Source organism: Palaemon carinicauda, chromosome 39, assembly GCF_036898095.1.
Source record: "Palaemon carinicauda isolate YSFRI2023 chromosome 39, ASM3689809v2, whole genome shotgun sequence".
Taxonomy (NCBI): domain Eukaryota; kingdom Metazoa; phylum Arthropoda; class Malacostraca; order Decapoda; family Palaemonidae; genus Palaemon; species Palaemon carinicauda.
Genome location: NC_090763.1, coordinates 49410435 through 49433796, shown reverse-complemented (window position 1 = coordinate 49433796; position 23362 = coordinate 49410435). Strand labels below are relative to the sequence as shown.

Here is a 23362-nt window from a genome sequence, read left to right as displayed (position 1 = left end):
TTTGATTTTTATTCTGTTAATGTATTCATTGTGTAAAACTAAAGTGTTGTTATTATATTAACTACTGTACAGTACTGTATACGAAATACCGTATTTTACAGTAGTAAGTAGATATCGGCTATGTACCGTATACAGTGAGTTGGAATTGCGCAAGTCGACCTGCCGAACACTTACAAGTGTTACCTAAACTAATTAAGCTATACAGTATAGTAGTGATATTACTGTATATATATTACAGTAATTCACACTACAGTTTCAGCAAGTGTTATATTAGATAGTAACAACCATATTTTGTTTTACAGTACAGTACATATTACGCAAATGTACATGTACTGTATACTTACTGAAATGTTTTCATACTGTGCTACAATAATGTACTTCTACTCTAATAAAAACCAAGTAAAAATAATATTAGGTAGTACTTAGTGACTTGTTGGGTTAGGATTTACCCCACCATAGGACAGCAAGTATTTGCAAGTTCTGGCTTTTTGTGCCTGTCTCTTATGTAAGCCCCGTAAATAGAGAGGGCTGACTGTATCACTTGAGCTATGAGAAACAAAGACTTTATATTATAAGCTTAATTCTTTATCAATTTACTCTTACTTTCCAGGAGCTGCTTCATATTTGCATGATACATTGGTGAAATGTTCTGTTAAAATATTGCTAAATTCAGGTGCTCCAGTCACATACTATTCACCTTCAACACTGGTGGGGGGTTGGGGGTAAACTTGCGTGCTATCTGTTTTACTTTACTCCATACAGAAGCTTGTACTTTTCTACTATTGACTGAGGAACTGTGCTCTTCATTTCTTGTATAGTACTGAATTCTCCTCGGTATGACATCTACGCAATCGAGTCAAATGTTTTCTTGTAACTCTGTGCAAGGCAGTTAGTTCTGAAGACCACCAAGGGACTGGTTTTTTGTTTGAATAACCCTGTGGTTTTGGGAGTCGAATTGACTCCTGCTGCATGAATAGTTCCATTCATTAAGTCTATAGCATCATCTACAGGTTCAAACTGTTATGCATTCCTTTCAATTTTGCTTAGCTCCCAAAATCTATCCCTGTCCCCCTTGTCAAGGTTCCATCGTTGGAATCTCCATAAGGATGGATTATTGTTGGTGTTTATAATAATTAGAGCATGATCACTAGTATGCCAATCATCTAATGTTCTCCAATCAAAACTGAGTAGGCTGTTAGAGCGTGCAATTGAAAGATCAATACATGACAAGGTACTTGTCTGAACATGAAAGTGCATGGGTTCTCTTGTATTAAGGTGTCCCATATCTTTCTATCCCACAATTGATGATATAATGTTGCCTCTTGTGTTTACTAAAACATCGTCCCATAAAGGGTGTCTACCATTTAAATCTCCCAGTAAGAGAAAAGGTTTGGGGAGTTATTGAACCACCTCTACTAAATTATCAACTAGATGTTTTTATTTGGAGGCAAGATCAAATTGTGTATTTTCTCCATATATCAATTTGTACAACCAATGCTTGCAGTTGGGTACATATAGACAAAGATATTTGGGGATCATCTCGACGAATATATATAAGACGGCTTCCTGTTTGTTAATCATGTGGTGTCCTATAGCTAATTTAGTCCTGAAAATAAGTAGTATTAGCATCGAGCTTGCTCTTCTGTGAACATACAATTAAGGAGTGGTCATCTTAGGTCCTTACTCTAGACCATGATAATTCCATTGCAAAATGGAGGATAAAACTATGGTTTATTTTCTGGAAGACATCATGGATGAAATCTAACATGATTCCCCATTGGTTTATTTAGATAAGGTATAAATTGGGTTTGTTCTGACGCGATATACAAACCTCGCAATCATTTGATATAGGAATTTGCTTCAGCGCAGCTGAAACAGCCGTAGAGAAAGAAAATCAGGCAGTTGTGCTGATTGGTTGGCTGGTGGTATGGGGCAGAGCTTAGCTCCCCCCCCCCCACCAGCCCACTTTTCTCATTCACTCACTTCGGCTCAACGTGGATGTTTGTGCTACACTCCGCTCTCTATGCTGCAGCCCTTTGCCTTCTCTTGTACTTGTGTACTAGTGATTGTGTGATTGTTATGGAGGAAAAAGACACCAAGCTCGCTACCCCCGAACACATGGGGCCATACAGGAACCTAGCTTTATCTGGTGGGAAAGCTGTTGGCTTTCTCTTGGACCAGCTTTCTACCCAGTATGCCAATCCGATCCTCAAAAAGCGCGAGGCAGTAGCCGCTCGTTTGGCGAGACAGATTGGTTCAGGAGAGGCCCTGGTACTCAGGAACGCTCCTATTAGAGCTGCAACTTTTCTCTTTCCACTAGAGGAAGTTCGGGCCACGCGGGATAAATGGCGCCTCGACTCGAAGGACTCCATTATCCACCAGGTGCAGGCTGCGAGTTTCAAGGGACCTGGTCCCGCGAAATCGTCCGCGTCCAGGGTGAGTCAGGCTAAGGCCAGGGGAAGTAGCAAGGGTACCGCCGGTCATGCTCCTGTTCAGAAGGGTTCTGTTCCCAAACAGACCTTTCAGCCTCCCTCGGGAGCTCCTCCACATCGAGAAAAGAACAGGGGCAAGCGAGGGAAAGGGAAACGCTGAGCTTGGCTTTCCCCCTCCCATGCTGCCAAAGGTAGGGGGATGCCTATTGCGCCATTGGGCAATGTGGCAGCACCTCGGGGCTATGTGGCAGCACCTCGGGGCTGAGGAATGGGTAGTGTTGACCCTTCGCGAAGGGTACAAGCTTTCATTCGTGCTTCATCAGGCCCCCCTATCCTCCACTCCAATAGCGTTCCACACGTACGCTCCAACATCTCCGAAGGCTCTGGACTTAGAGGCGGAAGTCCAGGAAATGTTGGAAAGGATGCGCTAGAAGTGGTGCACAATCAGTCGTCAGGGTTCTACTGTCGTCTCTTCCTTGTCGAGAAGGCGACAGGAGGTTGGAGACTGATCATCAACCTTTCGCCATTGAACAAGTTTGTTCAACAAACTCCGTTGAAGATGCTGACAGTTCGCGCTGTGCTGTTAAGCATCAGGCAGTACGACTTCATGCTTTCGATAGACTTGAAGGACGCGTACTTTCAAGTACCAGTTCATCAGTCGTCTCGAAAGAAGCTCTGATTCACCTTCCAGTTCAAAGTCCTGTGCTTCGGACTGTGCACAGCTGTTTGGGCCCACTTGAGGGGCATCCGCCTACTGATGTACCTCGACGACTGGCTGATTTTCACTTCCTCGCCGGAGCAATTGATTCAAGACCGAGAATCGCTTCTGGCAGTTTGTTGCAATCTGGGGCTCGTGGTGAACTACGAGAAGTCGAACCTCATTCCCAATCAGAAGGTGAAGTATCTGGGAATGCTGATCGACTCGGCAGCAGCTCGCGTTCTTCCCTCGGAAGAACGGATCAGCAGAATCAGAGAGGTTGCGCAGCCGTTCCTGTCGCAGGAACAACTTCCAGCCCTCTAGTGACAAGCTCTTCTAGGTCACCTCTCCTCGCTCGAGAAGCTCGTTCCTTTCGAGCGGATCCATCTCCGCTCCCTTCAGTGGTGTCTGAAGAAGCAATGTTCGGCAGCCACTAATTCTCCCTCTCGTCCGGTTCTCATGGAACGCGAGGTAAGGGAGGATCTCCTTTGGTGGCTAAATAAGGAGAACCTCATAAGAGGGTTTCTCATAAACCCTCCTCCACCTCAGTTCCGTCTGTTCACAGACGCGTCCACCTGGACGACCTAGTCGTGTCAGGTGTGTGGTCGGAAGAGGAGAAACACCTGCACATCAACGTGCTGGAAATGATGGCAGTTTCGAGAGCACTCATTCATTTTCAGGCCCGTTTGAGAGAGCACTCGTTAGTGCTGATGAGAGACAACACGTCCGTGGTCGTGTACGTCAATAAGCAAGGGGGCGCACTCTCACGTCCCTTGCAGCAGTTGACGAGGTGGTTGTTTCTGTGGGCAGAGAGTCAACACGTAACCTTGTCAGCCAGGTACATTCCAGGCAAGAGAAATGTTCTGGCAGACACCCTAAGTTGCAGAGACCAAGTAATAGGGGCAGAATGGTCTCTTCACCCTTGGGTAGCAAGTCGAATACTCGACCTTTGGGGAGAACCATGCATCTACTTATTCGCAACACGACACAACACCAAGCTTCCCGTGTTTTGCTCTCCAGTACCAGGTCCCGCGGCTGCGTTCGAGGACGCACTGCAACATCCTTGGGATCAACTGGATTGCTATGCGTTTCCCCCCTTTTGCTTGCTTCACGCAGTCCTGTCCTGGGTCCTAGTAATCCCAGGACTCGGGATGACTCTCATTGCTCTGCTATGGCCACACATGTAGTGGTTTGCCGATCTGTTGTCGCTCCTGGTCGAGGCACCGAGAGAGCTACCACACTAGCCCAATCTCCTTTGGCAACCCTTGTCGAGCAAGTACCACCAGGCGGTGCAGTCGCTCAGACTTCACGCATGGAGACTATCCAGCATCTCCTCAGAATGCGAGGCTTTTCTCGACTCGCTGCGAGAGAGATGTCAGGGTACCTTAGAAGATCCTCTTCCTCAGTTTACCAGGGGAAGTGGTCCGTCTTCTGTGATTGGTGTAGTGGAAGGGGTATCTCTCCGGTCGGAGCCTCTCAGACTCAGATCGCAGACTTCCTAGTCTTCCTTCGCAGGGATAAGCTCATTTCGGTTTCTGCTATTAAAGGGTACAGGTCTGCCCTTGCAATGGTGTTCCGTCTGAAGAGCATAGATATCTCCAACGCCCTCGAGATTTCTATGCTCATTAAAAGCTTCAAACAGTCATGTCCCCCAAGGGAACTTTGAGTTCCCCAGTGGAATGTCACTCTAGTTCTTGGGTCTCTTACTCGTGCTCTGTACGAACCCTTGAACCGTGCCTCAGACAGGCACTTGACCCTTAAGATTGTTTTTTCTGCTAGCCTTAGCATCGGCGTAGAGAGTCGGGGAGTTACACGGCTTCTCTTGTAATGTCACTCACGCAGAGGGTTGGAAGGAGATCTCCAGAGTACGTGGCCAAGACTTGGAACCCAGCGATCCACAATCCCAGGTTCGAGACCTTCACTATTCCTTCCTTACCGGATGTGGCGAGTGGCGGTTCGGGTGAGAGGTTTCTCTGTCCCGTCAGGTGTTTCCGGCGCTATCTCAAGCGAACTCGGCATCTCCGACCTGAATGTCGACGACTCTTCGTTAGCACCGGCAGAGCCAAGAGGGAGGTGTCGAGGAACACGATTTCCTTCTGGATCCGTGAAACCATCCACAAGGCGTATGAGAATTCCTCAAGAGTCCAAGCACCAGCGAGGGTTAAAGCTCACGAGATCATGGGCATTGCCCCCACTTGCTTTCAAGAGAAATCTTGCAGTAGGCCAAGTGCGCCAGACCACCTTTACGGCCTTTTACTTGAGGGAGTTTACGCACAAGTCCTTGGACACCTTTGTTCCTGGCCCTGTGGTAGCGGCTCAAGCTGTTGTCTGACCTCTCCTGTTCCTCCAGGACAGGGAGTTTACGCACAAGTCCTTGGACACCTTTGTTCCTGGCCCTGTGGTAGCGGCTCAAGCTGTTGTCTGACCTCTCCTGTTCCTCCAGGACAGGGAAGTCTCTTGTCTTGATCTTTATGGTATGTTTGGCCGTGTGAAAGCAGTGTGCATGTGCTCCGCCTTTTTCTCTGTCTCCTCCCTTGGAGTCGCATCAAGACAAGTCTTCCCAGGTAAGATTGCTAGAGTTTGTTAACAGGTTCTCTCCCCCATCTTCTGCTTGGCAGTGAAGACGGTGGATGTATAAACCCTTTGCCTTTTGGTTATGGAGGTTCATCCAGTCACTGCGACTCTAGGGTCGAGTTTCTTTTACATTCACGCTCTCAGGTCGCACGATGCTTTTACCCATCGCGCGACCCGGCTCCCAGTCTCTCAGACCCCACCATCATCATGTCGAGTCGAGAGACAGGGGTAGGTGGATTTAGTCCTCTCCTCTCATTCGAGACCAGGTCTATATCCGGGCAGTTAGGTGTTCACAAGCAGCAAAGGCAGACCTCCCAACAGTCAGTGGGTCTTCCTATATTAAATGATTACGAGGTTTGTATATCGCGTCGGAACAATTGACAATTTGTCCTTAATTGTATTTTTCCTAGCTATACAAACCTGTATTCATTAATAAAAATGCCCGCCTGTACCTCCCCTTTCATGTTCCATATTGAGGCTAAAGCTTTGAATGAGGAAAGTGGGATGGCAGGGGGGGGGGGGGGGGGGGCTAAGCTCCGCCCCATACCGCCAGCCAAGCAATCAGCACAACTGCCAGGTTTTCTTTCTCTTCGGTTGTTTCAGCTGCACTGAAGCGAATTCCTATAATAAATGATTACGGGTTTGTATAGCTGGGAAAAATACAATTTAGGACAAATTGTCATTTTGCATTTGTATGTTTTTTTCATTCTGCCCTATTGATCTAATTTTGGGGGTTGGTGGACCTCAACTTTATTTATCTCTCATTTTTTATTAAGAAGTGGTGAGATTGCAAGTTTTTGCACCTTCTCCGTTACAGGTGCACCCGGTAACTTGGTTTTAAGTTAAACCTCCATCACAATCAGGGAAGGATACAGCCTGAGAGGGTTTTGTACTATTTTTTTGTAAGGGGGGGGACAAAGGTCGTACAGAGGTGGTCAATGCCCTAATGTTAATACACCATGGCAAATCCTCAGGAGGCAATATACTTGCCTTGCCTTGTCATGCAGCATTTTATCATTTTATGGTCTATTTATTTTTCTATAACTACTGGCAGTACTAGGTGGGTTTGATATTCCCTGGGGTAAATTTCCTCCCAATTGGTGATTGAAGGAATGTTTTGTAGTCGAACAAAAGCTGTAACTTGGAGCTAGTATCTTGGAAGTCCAAGGGTCTGGAAGTTGACGAGGCCGACATCGATGAGCTTATCGAGGAACAACAAGAGGAACTTATGATGGATGACCTGAAGGAGTTGGAGGCCATGCAAGTGAACATTGTTCAGGAAGAGTACAGTGGGGGAAGGAGGATGACCCACTGACAACGACAGAAATTAAGGAGGGTCTAGGTGGCTACTTTGAAATGGTGCTCTCGTAGAAAAGAGACACCCAGAAAAATTCTCACAGGTCATGCGCTTGAGTACTGTAATGAAGTTTGCCTGGGTTATTTCAGGAAAATTTTAAGAAGCTGGCAGAAACAAGGGTCTTTGGACAATTATTTTAAAAAGAGGCCTTCTGTAGAAGCATACTAAGCGCCAGCTAAAATCGAAAGAAAAGTAGCAGTGATGAAGAAAATATGTTGTGTAATTTTATAAAATACAAAACAAAGTAAAAAAAAAAATTAGGAAAAGGAAAAGAAAAAAAGAAATTTTATTTCAAGTTTATCATAAAGTTGTGTTCATATTTCCTGCCATTTGTAAATGTGTCTCCTAAAATTGAGTGTTAATGTTTTCTATCATTTATACATCTGTTTTGTAAAGTTAAGTGTTTACATTTTCTGCCACTCGTTAACGTTTTCCGCCATTTTTCATCCTCCTCTACCACCCCTCATTCGCTCTCGGACATTGCCTCACTCCAAAGGTAAGTTTCCACATTTTTGTTACAGTATTTTTACTGTTTGCTCTAATTAAACAATTCCTTTACAGGTTACCAATGGTTAATTTATTATTAGATTATCAAAATATAGTACTTTTCATACATTTAGTACTGTTTACTGGTGTGTATCCTTTTTATAAGCATTTAATGTGGTGTTTTTGTAGGGTCTGGAATGAATTAGGCTATTTACATGTAAAAGGCAACTCACAAAATGATAAAATCACTTTACAAAAGCCATTACGGAACCAATTAATTTTGTGTTGTGAGGCATTACTGTATTTCTATTTTAACCCTTTTACCCCCAAAGGACGTACTGGTACGTTTCACAAAACTCATCCCTTTACCCCCATGGACGTACCGGTACGTCCTTGCAAAAAAAATGCTATAAATTTTTTTTTTTTCATATTTTTGAAAATTTGTTGAGAAAATTCAGGCATTTTCCAAGAGAATGAGATCAACCTGACCTCTCTATGACAAAAATTAAGGCTGTTAGAGCAATTTAAAAAAAATATACTGCCAAATGTGCTGGGGAAAAAAATAACCCCTTGGGGGTTAAGGGTTGGAAATTTCCAAAGAGCCGGGGGGTAAAAGGGTTAAACAATATTAGCATTACGGCTCGCAGGTAAGCTTAATTGAAATAAAAATATAGAATCAACAGTGGTCCAATCTTTGCCTGGCCACTTTAATTTATCTTTTATTTCTGCGGTAGAAAATGCCATGCTATAGTCTGTTCGGAGCACAAAGTCTGTTCAGGGTGGGATTTGTAAGCGCGTTTACCTCTAGCCACGCTGCCAAATCGACCTTCGAACATGTGTCTGTCCCTCTTATTTCCCATCCGTATGCTATTTGAAAGTGATATTTCATATGTATATAGTAATGAATGCTACATAGTACAATGAGTGTCGATGTTTAGGATTATAACAATTTTTTTTCAAAATCTATGACATGTGACAGGAATTTTCCCATGTTGCCACATTGTAGTGGTGATAGTCGCCTTGAAGTCCCAACTCTGCGAAAAATTCAACAAGAACTGAAGGAACAAATTTCCTTCAATGGTGGAAAAACCTCTTTTCATAAGGTTTTAAATGAGATTGGCTTTAAATATGCCAATATTCCTCATGGAGAGGAGGAGTGATATTGCAGCAGCTCGCACAACATTTTTTTGAGACATAAAAAAGTCAAGCAGGCTTCCCAAGACAGAGAATCAGAATTACAGAGTTCCAAAACATTGGATAGACACACACAACTTTAATCCACTGGAGTATGACAACCAACAAGGAAATGAGGTTGTTTGATTACACTTCATCCTGGTACAAAAACTGGTTTCATAGACAACACTGAAATAGATTATGTAGGTGGTGTGGAAAAGGGCCAAAATTAATAAATGAATAACACATAGGAATAATAGATATCAAGAGAAAGGGTTGTGGGTAAGTAGGTAGGGAGTCATTAAAGTGATTATTGGTGGTCAAACTGGCGTGCGCGCACACAAAAATTCCACAATCTACCACACCTTGAACTGACTTCATGCTACGGATGCACTATTACTGCCTTCTAACTTCTCAGAAGTGCTGGGCCATTGTCAAAGTGACCTCATCCAATCTTGTCTCTAATTCGTTTTACATGAGTTCTGTGAAAAATCTTAAAATCATAATTTCACCTGAAACTCTTATGAAAATCATGAGTCTCAGATAAAGCATAAAAGTTTTAAATGAAGTGGTAATCAGAAGATCCAAGCCTAAATTCACCATTAAATTTCTAAATGAATTATTAATTCCAAGAGAGGAAAATATCATATCATATTTATATTTTATTTTTCTATATATAAATAATTGGAAATCAAATGTTTGCACATCATGTACAAAAAAGGACATAAGATTTTTCACTTTTCTATAATCTTAATTCTCATTATCACCTATCTCACCATTATTTTTCCTGAATGAAACGAATTCTTGTTACAAATTCAGTATTATGCAATTAAAGACTTTCAACTGAAAATCAAAAACATTGCAAACTAAGTACCAATAATACTGATTTTTCAATATCAAACTTACCCGATGATCATATAGCTGCATCCCTGCTGCCATATGATCATCGGGTAAGTATATTCAAAAATTTATTTTACTAAGGAAAATAACATTTTATTCGACTTAATCAGCTAGTCATTACAACTCGGCCCTGTATAAATAAAGGGATTTTGACGTAGGAAAAATCTATTTCTGGGCGAAGGACCTGTGCCGCCCAGTGAATAAGCTCCATTTAAGCACTTATTCTTAGGTAATTTACTGCTAAATATACCAGAGAAAAAATGTAAAGGAGTGCTAGGTTAACTAGCTCGCTCACCTAATGGTGTCGGTATAAAATTGGGCGTATAATCCAGAGGTCCCGCACTATTTAGATTAATCCACGACAGAGAACCCCAATAGAGGAGAGCCGTTCAACCTCACTCGGTACTACTACAATGCATCCGCTCAGAACCCAACTCCTTAGCACCCAAAGTTTGGGGACTCCAAGGGAGAGGAGCTGGGAGGGTTCACTGGGCGGCACAGGTCCTTCGCCCAGAAATAGATTTTTCCTACGTCAAAATCCCTTTTCTGGGCTCGAACCTGTGCCGCCCAGTGAATCTATACAAGAGAAAAATGTCACTAAACTTGCAAAATAAAGGAAAAAACATAAGCGTAAGAGAAATACAGGATGCTTTAATCAGAGATGAGTACCAAAAAACAATTATAAGGGTATCTTAAATATGAACATAAATCCAATAAGGTAGGTATAATAATGCCGTGAGTGATAATATATACAGATACTCAGGAGCATAAAAATTTTCAAATATAATAACAGTATTCAGGTGCGAGACCAACGAATACAATAGGGTATAAATGAGGCAGGTAAGAGGGAGAGATAAAGAGTCAAGGCATTAACCTGTGAGTTACTCGGGAGTAACTACGCTCCCTGCGGCTACTGTAGAAAATTTTAGGGCTTCCAAATGTTTAAGGTAGTGTTTCTTGAACACTGACGGTGATCTCCACCCTGTATACCTGGAAAGGTCTGTAAAATTCATGTGGTGAAAGAAGTTCACCGAGGTGGCAACCGCCCTGATATCATGTGCAAGAGGAAAAGAGTCAGGGTTAGCTTGTTTAATAAAATACAAAATTTGTTGCCTGATCCCTTTAATAGTAATGGTACCGCCTTGTTCTCTAACGAATAGAGGCCCCGAGGAGTTAGAGGAGGTCCGGGATAGATAAGACCTAAGAGTAGTGACAGGGCACAGCGACGGATCTTGCGTGAGGGGAACAATTTTCCAGGAGGTCCATCTGTTTTGAGGGTCTTCATTCTTAGCCAAAAAGAATTTGTTAGGAGAAAGAAGGACCTCTCCTGAAGGCAGAAAGTCAATATGACCCGGATCTCTCGACAAGGCTGCCAATTCAGAAATTCTTGCCCCGGAAGCCAAGCTCACTAGGAAAAGTGTTTTCCTGAGAAGGGGCATGTAATCACAAGAACTGTTAATGGTATCAGAAGCCAATTTGAGTACGTCATTAAGGAACCAGGTCACCGGGGTAGGACGAGTAACCGGTTTCAGTCTGGCACAAGCTTTCGGAATTGAAGCTAACAAAGAGTCGGTTAAGTCTATGTTAAAACCCACTAGGAAGATCTTTTTCAGAGCCGATTTAATAGTGGTGATAGTATTGGCTGCCAGACCTGATTCTAATAAAGATCTAAAGAAAGTGACTGTAAGGTTCAAGTTCATACAGTTCACGTCTGAGTCTATTAAAAATTTTGCCAACTTTTTAACTGCAGAGTCATACTGACGGATGGTGGAATCCCGTTTATCTGATTCTAGGAACAAGGTGTTTTGAGGATCAATATTGGCACCATGCATAGCCGCAAACTTCATAAAGTCCATAAAGTTAGGGCGCTCTGAATGTTTGAGAAAGCGTACACAACGCGTGTTTGTACTATCTGAGACAGAACCGGATTGGGTATCGGGTGAGGGTATAGTCTCAACTCCCGCAGGAGAGGATACCAGTTGCTCTTGGGCCAGTTGGGTGCGACCAAGGCTACTTGTCCCTTGAAGGATCTCAGTTTGTCTAGAACTTTCAGCAAAAGATTCACCGGGGGAAAGAGATAAATCTTTTCCCAGTTGTTCCAATTCTGTGACATGGCGTCTGTGGCGTAAGCCTGAGGGTCTAGATTGGGAGCCACATATACTCTCAATTTGTGGTTGGATTCCGTGGCGAAGAGGTCCACTTGGAGGCCGGGAACCTGAGAGAGAATCCACCGAAATGACTTTAGATCGAGTGACCATTCCGATTCTAGAGGGGAGGTCCGGGACAGGGCGTCTGCCACTACATTCCGGACTCCCGCCAGGTGGACAGCTGAAAGATGCCAACGGTTCGAGGCTGCTAGGGAGAATATGGCTACTAGAACATGGTTCAGAGGCCCTGACTTTGACCCGCCTCTGTTGAGGCAGCGGACCACCACTTCGCTGTCGAGGACCAGACGAAGGTGTTGTTTCTTGGGAAGAGCGAGACGTTTCAGGGTTAGAAGAACTGCCATGGCCTCTAGCACATTGATGTGAAAATGGCGGAACAAGGGAGTCCAAAGACCTTGAACTTTCTTGAGCTGAGAATAGCCGCCCCAACCTGATAGGGATGCGTCTGTGTGAATGATTAATTCCGGGGGCGGAAATTGAAGGGGAACTGACTTTGACAGACTGTTTGCTCTTGTCCAAGGAAGAAGTCTTTCCCGTAGAATGGGAGGAAGGCGGACTTTCCTGTCCCGGAGCTTCCGGTTCGCCCTCGAACGCCAGACACGATTGATATCTTTCAATTTTGCCTTCAGAAGAAGATCCGTCACTGAGGCAAACTGAAGGGACCCCAGAATCTTCTCTTGAAGCCGTCTGGAACTTACTTTGTCTTTGAGAAAACGTTTGATGTTCCTTGCAATCTCTAACCTCTTGGGTCTGGGAAGACACAGAGTATGAGATATAAGATCCCATTGCAGGCCGAGCCATTGGAACTTCGATTTTGGAAGAAGACGGGACTTCTTGAAGTTGATCTGGAAGCCTAGAGATTGAAGATAATGGATGACTTTGTGAGTGGCTTTTAGGCAATTTTGGGAGGTGTCTGACCAAATGAGCCAGTCGTCCAGATAGGCTACTACTTGAATCCCTTGATTCCTGAGTTCCTGAACAGCGACTTCTGCTAGCTTTGTGAAGATCCTTGGGGCAATGTTGAGCCCGAAAGGCATCACCTTGAAGGAGTAACTTTTGTCCCCTAAGCGAAAGCCTAGGTACGGACGGAAGTGTCTCGCTATCGGGACGTGATAGTAGGCGTCTGTAAGATCGATAGAGGTGGTGACGGCCCCACGGGGAAGTAAGGTCCGCACCTGCGAGACGGTAAGCATTCGAAACTTGTCGCATTGAATGGACAAGTTGAGAAGGGATAGATCTAGAATCACTCTTCTCTTGTCTGAATCCTTCTTCGGGACACTGAACAGCCGACCTTGAAACTTCAGATGTTTCGTTTCTTGTATGGCATTCTTTTGTAAAAGATCCTGGACAAATTCGACCAGGTCTGGGGTGGAATGTTGACGAAATTTGTTCGGAGGAGGAGGTCCTTGAATCCAACTCCACCCTAGTCCCTTGGAGATGATACTGAACGCCCAGGGACTGAACCTCCATTTGTTGCGGAAGGCATAGAGCCTCCCCCCTACCTGCTGCACCTCAGTATTGGTTTGAGGAGTTGCCTCCACGTCCGCCTCGGAAGTTCTTTCCTCTGCGAAAGGCTCTTCCCCTGCCTTTGTTCTGGTTAGAGCCACGGTGGTAGCCTCTACCTCTACCATAACTCTGGGAAGAGCTATGAGCCTCGTAGGACTGGTTAAAGGCAGGGGAAGTGGCGGAGGCACCAGAAAGCTGGCTCTTAGGTAGCAGAACGGTGACATAGTCATCCGAAGGAGCCCGAGAGGTGGAGGGCTGCGCAGGGGCAACAGAAGATGGAGGAAGAGGCAGCCGGAAGTTGGATGAAGCACTCTGTTGTTGCCTGAACTGGGTGGAGGTATATGGTCTAAGCTTCTTCCTACCCCGGGCTTGATAATTTGCGGGGTCATACTTGCGTTTAGGGGTCAAACCCCAACGGGCTTTAAGGCTCTGATTAACCCTAGTGGCCTCCGCCAAGACTTCCTCTACGAGATCCTCGGGGAAGAGATTTGAACCCCAACAGGAGGACCGGATGAGTTTATTAGGTTCATGCCTAATCGTCGCCTCAGCTAGAACATGCTTGCGACATCTGCGTTTAGCAGTAGCAAAGTCATACAAATCATAATATAACGACTGTAACGTAGCCTTGTTGAGAGACTTAAAAATACTCTCCGTATCGTAAGTCAAGGCTATCGACTCAGTGGATGTGGCCAGGTTTAGAGTACGGCCCACACGTAGGCGGGAATCATATTCCTGTTTAATGAGAGATTCCGGGAGACGGGGAAGCTTCTCACTAAACAAGACTGAGGCACAGTCTGCTGCAAGCTTGCCGGAGGTAAAGGTGGTATGGACGTTGTCCCAACACTCAATACCTGAGGGAAGAAGGAGGGAGATTGGATCCACCTCTCGGATGGGAGGCAAGGGCTTCTCCTCCAGAGCATATTGAAAGGCAAGCTCTGCCACCTTATTGACGCATGGAGTTAAGGTGGTCTTGTCCATTAAGAACATCGTAAAGGAGCTTTTATGAGGCGTCAGCATGGTGTTAGTGCAGCCGATGTCATTCAAAAATCTGGCCCAAACAGATTGGGCTTGCTCCTTCGGGAAGATGACCGTCTCTTTGGGGACCTTGTCTAAACGGACTAAAGCTTCCTCGGTAAGTCTGGCATAACCATGAAATGGAAATGCCAGACCCGGAGGAAAGAATTCAAAGTCCTCTAGAGGACGAGTGCCAAGGCCCTCCAGAGTCAACATTCCGTCTGAGAACGGGGAATGAAGAGCCATCCGCCAGGGGTTGTTCTTGGCAAACGGCGGGAGCTTAGAGGCATCCGGTATGAGAGAGCTTTGGACTCTCTCCGGAGCTCCTTGCTCTAAAGCCCCAATTCTCTGACCGAAGTTAGAGAACATCGTGTCCATCCTCGACTGCATCTCCGAAACCAACTTTTCCTGCATCTCCGACACGATGCGGAGCATAGCTGATTCGGAAAGGCCCGGGCTAGCAGCAGGAGGGGCGGAAGGAACTCCCGGGTCGTGAGACTTAGAGGAGGAACCAGAGGTCTTTGAAGACGGGTTCGTACCATGTTTAGAGCCATGAGAAGTCTTATGAGGCTTGCGAGCTTTGGGTAAGGTCCTTGAAGTAGACTTATCCTTAGGGGGAACCGGGTATGAACGTTGAGACGAATCACGGTCCCCAGAAAATCCAAGAAAGGAAGAGCGATCAGAAGAAGAAGAAAGAGCGGGGCTGAGGATAGGAATCTCAGCGCCGGACACACCTGCCTCACTTACCACCCTACCTGTATCCGGCTCGTCTAGCAACATCGGTTCGACGTCCAGGTTCATGGAGGCAACATTGTCCTCCAGACCTCCGGGGGCGTCCGATGGATCTTGCTCTGGGTCGATGAGACCCGTTATAGTGGCATCAATGTGGGCAATGATGGGAGCTGCCACATGCCTAGCCACAGCAGCTGAAGACTTGGCGTTGGGGTAAACCATGGTGCAGTAGTCCTCAGATAGGACGTACGGCCGCTTAGACTTTACATTCCGGGCAAACCCACCAATCCACACCTTCAGTGTGGCCCGAGCCGCAGACTTTTGCTCCGGGGATGCCTGAAATAATAGGGGGAATTATAAAAGGGAGACTCCCAATGGTCCTTCAAGACCATAGATATCTTACTAATAGTAAATAAAATAAGAAGGCAATATAGCCAACGGGACTCACCGAGTCAGATCCAAGGGTAGTGATGAGGTCGAAGCAAATCACACAGTTATCCGGGTGCCATACCACAACGTCTTCCAGTTGAACCCCACAAGGGGCGTGAGATCGGCAGACGGAGTGGCCACAAGGCTGGTGCAGAACAGCTGCACAGGCCGGCGTCAGACAATGCACCATCTGTAAAAAGAATAGTATATGAGAAACTGTAATTCTCTTAATTAGGGGCGGGTCTGGAGGACCCGGGCCTAACATAGGTCTAACACAAGATTAGAGCTTAACTGTACTATTCTTTAAATGGCCTAACATAGGTCTAACACAAGAAAAGAGCTTAACTGTACTATTCTGTTAAGTAGGGGCGGGTCCGGAGGACCCGGGCCTAACATAGGTCTAACACAAGATTAGACTGTAAAAAATAAAAAATAAATTTTTTTTTTTTTTTTTTTTTTTTTTTTTTTTTTTTTTTTTTTTTAGGGGCGGGTCCGGAGGACCCGGGCCTAACATAGGTCTAACGCAAGGTTAGAGCTTAACTGTAATATTCTTACATAGGGGCGGGACCGGGGGTCCCGGGCCTAAACATAAGTCTAACTTGAAACTAAAGTATAGCCATCCATTCCGGTCAAGCCGGGAGCATAAAAAAGGATGCAATAACAAGGAATTAAGACACATAGTGTCTGATTTCCCGGGGCGGGGTAGACCCCGGGCCGGGAAATAAAGGTATATTCAATACCAATTCCTTTTTAGAGACTCCGGGGTAGTGATCTGTCATATATAATCATCATAGGAAATGTTATAAAATAATAGGGGGGCGGAACTGTAACTAAGAACTGCCAATCGAACCCGGAGGGTTTCGTATAACATAAGCCAGAATGAAAAGTGAATATAAAATAGGGTGCACCGGGATCCAACTCTGTTGACCGGTGGCCAACCAGACTAGACAGAGACTAAACCGCCGGGCCACCCGGAGGACAAAGTCCATAAACACTTAACTACCCCCTCTAAAAGGAGGGAAGGCAACGGTCCCTTAGTGGAGGGGGGGAGAAGCCTAGCCTCCCACCTAGCTAGAGGGGGAGCGTGGGGGAGGATCACGTGATACGAGGCAGCAGGGCTACCAACTGACGATCCCCAACAGACAGATCAAACGGAGTAATGGCACAAATATTCATTATAATAATAATAATAGCGTTAAATATATGAATAAACACAGAAAATTTTTGGGCAAGGCATGCAACATAAATAATTAAATCACAAAAGACACACCTGATGGCTAAAATAACATTGCCGCCTTAGCACGGTCGGCAGCCATAGCGATACGTAAATGATATCGGCCCAAAAATTGAACCACGAGGATTCTAAACGCTAAATAATGAATATTCACAATAACAAATAATATTTGATAATAAAAATAATACACATAGTAACACCGCAAGTGAAAATTAAAAGCTCTCAAAAACAGGAGTACCAACTGTAGTGAAATCAAGCAAGATCGGTATGAACGAAGAGAATAACTCCTATAATATAAATATTAAACGATCTAGATTGCTCAAAACACAGTAAAACCCAGCTTGGTACTTAACTTAGATGGTGTCTCCTGGGAAACCGACGAAGAAGCCATAATTCACTAGAAAATATCCAAAAATCGAGAGCACAAGAAAAATGCGGGTTACTGCACAAGTCGTGCTAAACGGAGTTGGGTTCTGAGCGGATGCATTGTAGTAGTACCGAGTGAGGTTGAACGGCTCTCCTCTATTGGGGTTCTCTGTCGTGGATTAATCTAAATAGTGCGGGACCTCTGGATTATACGCCCAATTTTATACCGACACCATTAGGTGAGCGAGCTAGTTAACCTAGCACTCCTTTACATTTTTTCTCTGGTATATTTAGCAGTAAATTACCTAAGAATAAGTGCTTAAATGGAGCTTATTCACTGGGCGGCACAGGTTCGAGCCCAGAAATGTGGATGTATCAAAACTCAAAGAAATTTAAGTACAAGGAAGCACACCAACATATAACAGGCTCTCTCTACAATAATATTTTCATGTCAAAGCCCACCTGACATTAAATTGAATAACAGATGAAGGTACCAAATCCTTTCTTACATTCTTCCAACTCGTTCACAAAGTACATTGTTGAACACAATCTAAAAGTAGAGCAAATATTCCAATAATAATGATGCCATCACACGAACAAGCCATAAATACATGTTGTTGAATAACACTCACCATACTCTTTCAAGACTCTTATTAATATCTTTTGTAATAAAAAAACAAATTTTAAACAAACTGTACCTTAACAGACATTAATAAATTCATTACTTTTTATTTAAGCAGAATCCATAATATTACAGTACACTTATTTGTTGGTAGAGTACTATATTGAAACAAAACCACCAAACGTATTGTTATTGCGTCTATTACAATAAAAATTAATTATAATAAATTTGTCACCATTAGCCGAGGTATGCTCAAAATTTATGCTTTTTTTTCTGGACAGAATTTTTTACAAAAATTATTGTAGGAATAATTTCTTTATTCTTAAAAAAATTTTGCTGTTATACTGTATCTCATATTTAACCTTGAAGAATGTATCGAGAGAATACATGAAAGAGCCAAGTACTTTCATCTTGTACTGCCTTCCCCGTGGAATGTGCTACATTTAATGTTGCTCGTTTTCCAGTGACTTTCAATCATCTTTATATCAAATGTAGCAAAAAACTGTTGAAAATTAAGGAATATTTCATAATAGCTTATAAAGATACTTGAACCTACAGTCAGCCTTCCCTATTTGCAGGTTCTTTCTGCGTGATTTTGATCGTTTGCAATGCAGAGAACAGTATAACCTATTAAATAAAAAATAACATTCACAATTTTGCAAAAGTAATCTCACGGCCTGATGATTTCAAACCGACCGCTCTCCTTTGCACCTAGAATCCTTCGTGCAATTTCCCTTTAAATAGTACGACACCCCATCTCGCTCACACTGCCTTCGTCTTGCATTGTCTCTCCTCGCGTGGTCATTTCCCGCTTCTGTACTTTTCGAACAGAATCATGTTTTGATGTGAAAACTAATGTAAAGAGCCTGTACATGTCTAGTGTGCTCATAATGATTTTGGTATTAAAAGTGATACCTACATTAAGTTACACCACGTAGAACTTCATATGTATATGTTTAGGGGTGTTGTGCTGAAACAGTACCTTTTCTTTAATTTATATTTTGTTTGTGTATTCATTGTGTAATACTCTTGTGTTATTGTTTTATTAACTACTGTACATTACACGTACTGTATACGAAATACATGTACTGTATTTTACAATAGTAATATAGATACAGTAGACCCCGGGCATACGGCGTCCCCAGCTTACGTTTTTTTCACGTTACGGTGTGGAATACGATTTTTTTTCGGCCCCTCGTTACGACACTTTCCCCACCTTACGGCATCGAATTCCGAAACTCAAATTTGGCGGTTTCTACGCGTACGACTGTGCGACTCAGTAGTGTACCACCATGCTCATACGTCACTAAGAAGCTGGTCTGCTATTGGTCGGCGTCATGGCGTCACTAAGATGCCGATACGCTATTGGCCGAAAATCCTTCCACAATGCTTGAGAGAGATGCTCCCTCTCTCTCTTTATCAAGTTCAGAATCTTGTGTGCGTTTCGTAAAGACTTGATCTCGTGTGAGTGCTTGCAATATTGTTATTTTTTGTGCATTTTAGTGCTTAATTATAACTTTAATTCGTTAGCCATGGGTCCCAAGATTGCTAGTGATGTTAAAGGCAGAAGTAAGAAGATAATAACTATGGAAACGAAGCTGGAGATCATAAAGAAATATGAAGAAGGCATGCGCATCGTTACCCTCGCTAATACGTACGGCCATAACCAATCTACGATTGGTACAATTATTAAGAATAAGGAAGCCATTAAAGCAAGTGGAAGGACGACCTCAATCAACAATGAGATGGAGAGACTCATTCTTCTGTGGATTAAAGAGAAGGAAATTGCTGGTGATACACTCACGCAATCGGTAATTTCGCACAAGGCGAGTGCCATCTTTGCCGATCTCGCGGAAGCCCAGAGATACGGCGGAGGCGAAGGAACGTTGCAGCAAGCCCCCCAAGGGTTTAAGGCTTCTCATGGGTGGTTTGATCGGTTCAGGAAGAGGACTGATATTCACTCAGTCGTCAGGCATGGAGAGGCGGCCAGTTCTGACAAGAAAGCAGCAGAAGAATTCCTCAAGAAGTTTGAGAGAGAACGTAATTTTCAGAGAAGGCTACATTCATCAGCAAATTTTTAACTGCGATGAAACTGGCCTTTTCTGGAAGAAAATGCCCAGCCGTACATATATCACAGCTGAAGAAAGGAAACTTCCTGGCCATAAACCAATGAAGGACATTTTGTGCAAATGCCAGTGGGGACTTAAAAATTAAGCCCCTACTGGTATACCACTCAGAAAATCCTTGTGCCTTCAAGGCACAAAATATCACGAAGGAGAGGCTCTCAGTATTTTGGAAGTCTAATGCTAAGGCCTGGGTCACAAGGACCATATTTATTGAGTGGATAAACGTCTGCTTCGGTCCTGCTGTCAAGAACTATTTAGAAGAGAACGATCTTCCTCTGAAATGTCTCCTGGTGCTGGACAATGCCCCTGCTCACCCCCCTGGCCTCGAGAACATCATTCATCTCGACTTCTCCTTCATTAAGGTTCTCTATCTGCCACCAAACACTACCCCTCTCCTCCAGCCTTTGGACCAGAAAGTGATTGCCAACTTCAAGAAGCTTTACACGAAGCATCTGTTCAGAAGATGCCTCGAAGTGACTGAAAGCACTCAACTCACCCTCCGTGAATTTTGGAGGGGGCATTTTGACATCGTTCAATGCCTGAAGATGATCGACACAGCTTGGAATGAGGTTTCACGGCGTACCTTGAACTCCTCATGGAAGAAACTGTGGCCAGCTGTTGTAGCAGAACGAAACTTTGAAGGTTTCGATCCCTCAACCGAAGACGAGGCTGTTGATGATCCTGCCCCTGAGGGTGATGTTGAGGAAATAATTTCAATCGGGAGGTCCATGGGGCTTGTTGTCAATGAGGCTGACGTCCATAACCTTATCGAGGAGCACAGGGAGGAGCTTACGACTGAAGACTTAAAGGAGTTAGAGGCAATGCAGTTGACGATCATTCAAGAAGAGCACAGCTCTAGTGGAGGCGAGGACGGGGGGGAGACTGAAGAAACGACATCGTCAGAAATAAGGGAAGCTATCGGTTGGTACGAAAACCTTACGAGTTTCATTGAAAAGAAACACCCGGAAAAAATTCACACAAGTTGTCTTATGCAGTGTTAATGATTAGTGTATGAGTCATTTTAGGAATATGTTGAGGAATCGTCAGAAACAGGCTTCTTTGGATAGATATTTCTCCAAAAGAGAAATGTCAGAAAGCAAAGACGATAATAGTGATTCTATCAAAAAAAAAAAAAAAAAAAAAAAAAGGAGTAATTTTTTAAGTTCTAAAAAAAAATCATCTACCGTCTATTCCCCCCTCTGCCTCCACCCACTACCAGCTCAAGTCACGTCACTCCAAAGGTAAATAAGATTTAATTTTTCCTTTACAATACTGTACAGTATATAATTTTTATTTATAATGTTATTTAATTATATACTGTACAGTACTTTACATGTATATTATATATAAGTATACTGTCGTCGGCGCCCACTCGTGTCCGAGTATTGGGTTCTGTCGTTAGCCATCAGCCTCCTATCTATGGGGTGGGTGCTTATGCCTGATGTGGCTGTTAAGTCCTAGTCTGTGGTGGAAGAGTCGCGGACAGTGTTCACAAGGGAGGGTAGGTGGTGGGCGGGGCTGTTCTAATCGCTCTCTCCTTCTTCTCCTCCTAGCCTCCTCATTTTGTCTCCTCCTCTCCTCGAAGTACATGGTGCCATGGTGTACTGTACTTCTCCAGGTTTTCCTGTCCCTGGCTGTTTCTTCCCATGAGGAAGGATCGATGTCAGTTAGAGCCAGGGTGCGCTTTAGTTGATCTTTATAGCGCATTTTCGGGGCTGCTCGTGGTCTGGTGCCCTGGGTCAGTTCTCCGTAGTATATTTTCTTTGGGAGCCTAGATGGATCCATCCTATGCACGTGTCCTATCCAGCGGAGGCGGTGGTGGATGATGGTGGCCTCCACGCTGGTCAGCGAGGCACGTTCTAAGACTTCAATGTTGGTGGTGTGGCTCTCCCAGGGGATTTTCAAGATCTGCCTCAGTTTCATTTGTTGGAAGCGTTCTAGGTTTTTAATATCGTTTCTATATAGCGTCCATGTTTCACATGCATACAGGAGTGTGGAGAGGACTACTGCCCTGAACACCATTATTTTGGTGGTCATTGTCAGTGCGTGGTTGTTAAATACGCGGCAGTTGAGTCTGCCAAAGGCGGAGTGGGCTGCCCTGATCCTGTTCTCCACGTCCTTTTTGCTTGTGGGAGCTGATGTTAGGATGCTCCCTAGGTAGGAGAACTGGTCCACCTGTTCTAACGGTTGGTCATTCATTGTGGTATTGAAGTTTGGGAGCATCAGTCCTGGTGGATGTTGGACGAGGGTCTTGGTTTTATCTGTGTTGACTTGCATCCCAAAACGTTCGTAGGCAGAGTTGTATGCATCAGCTAACGACTGCAGGTCCTCTGCCGTCTGACCTGGGGTGGCATTGTATACTGTAGTACAGTGCTTATTATACTACTGTATTGTATTTTGTTACATTCTAATTTTCAATGTTTTTACCAGGGGTTTTTCACGCATTAACTATTCTATTGCCCGCCATACGACATTTTCACCATACGATACCAACTCCAGAACGGATTGATGTCGTATGGCGGGGGCCTACTGTATAAGCTATGTGTTTATGGTGAGATTGAATGGCGCGAGTCGATCTACCAAAAACAGCGAACAGTTATGAGTGTTACCTTAGCTAATTAAGCTGTACTGTAGTGTTAGTACTGAACATATATTACAGTAATACACACTACTGTATCAGCGAGTGTTATATTAGATCAAAACAAAAGTGTTTTGTTGTCCTGTTGACTAGTGTTACTTTATGTGTACTGTACCAGTCTTACCATGTACAGTAAAGTACTTGGTATACGAGTGTACATATACTGCACACTTACTGATATGTGTTCATACCGTAATACAATACTTTTACTGTGATGGAAACTGTTCATACCATAATACAATACTTCTTCTGTGATGGAAACCGTTTATACTGTAATACAATACTTCTATTGTACTGTAATACAATACTTCTATTGAGATAGAAACCAAGTAAAACCAATATTAGGCAGTCCTTTGTGTGTTAGTTAACTGCATGTAGGCAATGGGCAGTGAGTTGTTAGGTAAGGAGTTGACCCACCCTAGGGGAGTAAGTATTCTTGGATTCTCATTTTTTTTGCGCCTATCTCCGTTACCTAACCTCCACGAATAGGGAGGGCTGACTGTATTTTTCAACTTACCCACTACAGCAAACTACTGCTGTACATACGTATTGACTGTGGTGGGTAATTTTGCTTAAACTCAAGATGTATAATTTTTCATATCATACACGACACAAATAAACCAGATAAAGTAAATAAGAATATCTGCAACAAGATTTACATTTTTTATTCAAACAATGACCTTTTAGTTATTTACCCGATACCTGAGTTTCAAAAATTACAAACAGATTAAAGTACAGGTAAATCATTTATTGTGGGGACTGATAAGTGATTTGCATAAATAAGCATTTAGCACAGTCATGTCTGTATAAAATCTACATGAATTTTACCCACCTAAAGAGAGAAATTGTCAAATATCCATATAAAATAATGCAATAAAACAAGAAAAATATCAACATATCAACATCATAAA

The 23362-nt window shown here is 43.8% G+C and overlaps 1 protein-coding gene across 1 annotated transcript in view; it reads left to right on the top strand.

Moving 5' to 3' along the window:
- Positions 1-23362, top strand: part of LOC137631179 (required for meiotic nuclear division protein 1 homolog) — a 136178-nt gene that overhangs the window by 57729 nt on the left and 55087 nt on the right. The window lies entirely within an intron of this gene.